This window comes from Penaeus monodon, chromosome 18 (assembly GCF_015228065.2).
Source record: "Penaeus monodon isolate SGIC_2016 chromosome 18, NSTDA_Pmon_1, whole genome shotgun sequence".
NCBI classification, from domain to species: domain Eukaryota; kingdom Metazoa; phylum Arthropoda; class Malacostraca; order Decapoda; family Penaeidae; genus Penaeus; species Penaeus monodon.
The window spans coordinates 49,423,095-49,428,087 of NC_051403.1; the positions used below are offsets into that span (position 1 = coordinate 49,423,095).

Genomic DNA, 4,993 nt, shown 5'->3' on the forward strand with positions numbered 1-4,993 from the left:
GTCTGTGGAGATGTATTGGTTAAGTTATGAAGAAACATCCTGTAACAGTGATTGTAATGAAATCATAGAAGAGAAGATTATATTTTAAGAGAATTTATCGGCACTAAATACACTGTTATCATATAAACTTGCTAGTTGGGTATCAAACCTGCACCGATGTGTGTGTCATTATTATGTTTTAAAAAATATACCATATATGGAGAGAGAGTGCAGATTTAGGACTATAGATGCTCCTCAGGAAGTATTCCTGCTCTCCTTGTCCCCAAAATGGCACCATTCATCATCACTTTTTTGACTGCAGGATAATGTCCTTGATCTCAACTTTTAGATATAAGTGATTTCATTGATGCAACTGTTGAGGCTCATAAAACCACAAGATTATATTTTCTTTCTTTTCTGTTGTTCTTTTTTAATATTGTAGGTCTCTGCTATGGTTATTCAGTGAAATGGAGAAGACTATGGCCATGTAGTAATTATAGAATAAAAATGTGTTATACAGAAACAAGGCAGTTGGAATGAGAACTGAGATTCAAAAAAAAGTTTGCCTTATGAATACAGTATATATAGAGTGTTGAATCAAGGCTAATCTGTTAAGTAAATTGCACAAGTACTTATGTGATTTACAAGTGACTGTATTGTAGATTGCACCAAATTTATTTTGATGTAAAAGAATATCATATAAAAGTTTCTGTATTGATAATGTGTAAAGGGTAGTTGGAACAATATTTTTGCCCTCGGGCCAATTGCGCTATGATAATCCACATGCCCACCAAAGGCACATCAATGATGTGGTTAGACTTAACTTGTGGTGTATGTTGTACTATGTATATTAGATGAAACAATCATATATACCAGGAGACAAAAATTAGTGGAATTTCTCCAATATATCATATAATTAAACCAAAACCAGAGGTTTTAGAAGCAAAATATTGCCAAGAAATGGTGGTAGTTATTGATATCATTATTTGTATTTTCTTGGAAGTAACAAATGGGGGATGCAGAACATGATCTAGTTCCTTGAAAGTTATCAGATCTTGCATAGAAAATCTGTACTTATTCATATACATGGATTTATTGCTGCAATCTCTCTCTTTTTTATTATTATTATCAAACCCAATCTTTTACCTAAGTTAATAAAGATAAATATATATTTCTGAAATATAGTCAATTTACATTTTTGTTCTGTATTACTGGTTGCTGTGTATTATGAAGTGATATGAATCTTGTTACAGGGGTAGAGAGAAAAACAAAACAAGTAAAATATTTTGTTAATTACACTGTAAATATCTTGTACAGAATCTGTAAATATCTAGGGATAATACTGTGTGTGGGTTTCAAACTTTAATCCAAAAAACAGATGGAAGTCAAAGTGAAACTGATGGAATTTTGTTTCCTGTCCACTCAGAAGAGAAAGCCTTTGTTTACAAGACGAGTTATACACTCACTTTCTATGCTTGCTCTATGATCTTTCTGCATAGGGTTTTCAATCTGTTACCAGTCTCATTGAGCTTTGCATTATGAAAAGTTCACATCGAGGATATATGCCATTTTAGCTTATACTTGTTACTAGAAGGAGAAGATCCAAAACATGCTGGTCACGTGGTAGCTCAGGCAGGAAAGGCGTAGTTGAATTTGAATCTGAGAAAGAGGATGGGTTAAGCTTGCAATATAATCACAGGAATTTTCCAGAAGATAGGATTATCAGTGTGAATATGACTGTTCTGTGGTTTTTGTTTGTAAACAATACTTATGTGATAAATGTTTATTTGAAAACTGAAAGGATGAAATTAACATAGCAAGTTTTCTATTATGCTAGCTGTATGACCAGACAATGTAGAAGGCATTCTCAGTTAGTCAATAGCCTATACCCTCTTAAGAAAGAAAGGGCTTAAAAGTGCACAGCCATATGCATACACTTACATAAACTTATATAGGATTTTGAGCTCAGAATTACCTGTGAACCTATGTAATAATAGGCTGTTTGTATGGTAGTTAGCCTACTAGAATGTCAGGAGGAATCATGCAATATTGAGCACTGGACAGGATTAACAAGTCCTTTGATAGATATGTTAAGCAACATTGCATGTCTTCATGAACATTTTTCTCTATGTATGCTATTATACCCCACTTTATAGTAGAGTTGTCTTTGGTCTGTAAGAAATGCCAAATAGTGGGACAGTTAAAACAGAAAGATTGGCAAAGCTGTGTTTGATAGTCATTGCAAGTTAAAACACAAATGTATTTCATATTTCCTTGGTGTGATCTGAACTTTTTGAGTTTTGGAAAGCAACTTTATGTGTTTCTTGGGAGTTATCATAAGTGATATTTCACTTGTTTACAACATTAAGGTAGCAGTTTATAGGAGGCTTATTTTTTGTATAGTATGTACAATATATATATAAATCTGCCAATTTTGTGTTGAGTATTGACATCTAGCCATCATATTTTCCATGCTGTTGTCAGCTGTCTTTTTCATTACTGTATGTATATCATATACCTTAATATTGAATATTGAAGAAGTATAATCTTTAGTGTTTTTAGATGACTTTTGTTTCCATTTCATCCCAATGACAACCCAATCAGATGTATTTAAGAAAAACAAAGAGTGTAATGTCATTAACCCAAAGTGATCAGCATCAACGATTCTCAGACCAAGAATTATTTAGACTGCTGTTATAATTCAATTAACAAGTATCTAATTGTCTATAAATGCAAAAAAAAACTAAAAACCTAGCAAGCTGCTGGTCTATTTTTCCATTTATTTACAGCTTTGTCTATATATGTATGTACTTTGTGCGTGCGTGCATGCGTGCGTACCTGTGTGCGTGCGTGTGTGCGTGTGTTTATTGTTTCTGTCTCAGTCTGTGTGTATATGTGTATATATATATATATATATATATATATATATATATATATATATATATTGTATATATATATATATATATATATATGTATATATTATATATACATGTATATTTATATATAAGTCCGCGGTGGCCGAGTTCTTAGAGCATTGGACTCGAGACTGGCATGATGGCAATCTGAGTTCGAGGGTTCGAGTCACCGGCCGGCGCATTGTTCCCTTGGGCAAGGAACTTCAGCTTGATTGCCTACCTAGCCACTGGGTGGTCAAGCCATCCCAAGTCAGTGCTGGTCCCAAACCCGGATAAAATAGAGAGAATGATTACCTAAAAGGTGACAACGACATTCTCCGTGGAAAGGAACTGGGAACCCTACCACGTACTCACTCCAAGAGCATCACAACATGAAAAACTGCAATTGAGTGTCATGCTGGGACCATGGCTGGTCATACATGAGCCTATACCGTTGAAAAAAAAAAAAAAAAAAAAAAAATATATATATATGCATATGTATGTGTATGTATATACATATATATGTATATTTTCTTCTTTTAACGGTAGGTTCATGTCTGAGCCACCGTGGTCACAGCATGATACTTAATTGTAGTTTTCATGTTGTGATGCTCTTGGAGTGAGTACGTGGTAGGGTCCCCAGTTCCTTTCCACGGAGAGTGCCGGTGTTACCTTTTGGGTAATCATTCTCTCTATTTTATCCGGGCTTAGGACCAGCACTGACTTGGGCTGGCTTGGCCACCCAGTGGCTAGGTAGGCAATCGAGGTGAAGTTCCTTGCCCAAGGGAACAACACGCCGGTCGGTGACTCGAACCCTCGAACTCAGATTGCTGTTGTGACAGTGTTGAGTCTGACGCTCTATTCGGCCACCGCGGCCTTGACGATCATGGGCTTCCATGATTTTCTTGGCAATTTAGAGCGGTGGTTTGCCATTGCCTTCCGCCTGATGTGTTTTTTTTTTTTTGAGTCACCATCTCTATTTACCCGGCATTGACTTGGGCTGGCTTATCCACCAAGCGGCTAGGCAGGCAATCGAGGTGAAGTTCCTTGCCCAAGGGAACAACGCGCCGGCCGGTGACTCGAACCCTCGAACTCAGATTGCCGTCGTGACAGTCTTGAATCCGACGCTCTAACCATTCGGCCACCGCGGACCCCTCAATACACTACTGAGCGGTTATTTGGCAGTGCCACCCATGCCCGATTGGATTTTGCTTCCTCTCTTTTCCTTTCTTTTATTCTTTTTCACTCTTTTCCTTGACTTGTTTTACTCACGACTGTACTGCTCTCTCGTAATACCACTCGCAACAACGCCGCCTCACTACCGTCCTCCTCCTCGCCCCGTCATGGAAAGTCAACATCCACATCCCGTCCTCCTCGAACCGAAACGTTGCTCCCATGAGGAACCCCATTCCGACCATGGTGAAATAATGATCCTAGACAGACGCTGTGGCCGTCACGGTCTTTCCCTCTGCTTTCACTCTCACGTCCTTAGCCACGTGGTATAGGTATCGGACGCCACTCTACGATTTGTACGATTCGGGTTCGTCCAACTTCTCCGTCTGTAATCCGAGTGACTTTACTTCTTCCGAAATGGACAGGAAGTCGCAAAAACCGGTTTCAACCACGGTGACCATATCCTCGCCGTTGATGGAGGTCATCATCATTAAATCGAAGTTCTTTGTTACGGGCTTGGCAAGCTGATAAATGCAAAGCGTCGGTTTATATATGTATATACATATATATTATATATAAGGGCGCGATAGCCGAGTAGTTAGAGCATCAGACTCAAGACTGCCACGACGGCAATCCGAGTTCGAGGGTTTGAGTCACCGGCCGGCGCGTTGTTCCCTTGGGCAAGGAACTTCGCCTCGATTGCCTACCTTACCACTGGGTGGGTAGGCCAGCCCGGGTCAGTGCCGGTCCCAGACCCGGTAAATAGAGATGATGACTCGATAAAAATACCGGGCGGAAGGCAACGGCAAACCACCGCTCTAAATTGCCAAGAAAATCATGGAAAATCCATGATCGCCAACATCCTTGTAGGACAGGGCACTTGAAAAAAAAAATCTGACTTAGGATTTGAATTGCTAAATCAATTTCCACGTGCCCACGGGGAGTGT

The 4,993-nt window shown here is 38.9% G+C and overlaps 1 protein-coding gene across 1 annotated transcript in view; it reads left to right on the top strand.

Annotated features, from left to right (window-relative positions):
• The window catches only part of LOC119584584 (caskin-1-like), a 140,163-nt gene extending 138,888 nt beyond the window's left edge, over positions 1-1,275 (top strand). The window contains exon 11 of the mRNA XM_037933272.1: positions 1-1,275. This exon is cut by the window's left edge and continues 315 nt beyond it. The gene's annotated coding sequence lies outside the window, so the exon portion shown is untranslated.
• The last annotated feature ends 3,718 nt before the right edge of the window (positions 1,276-4,993 follow it).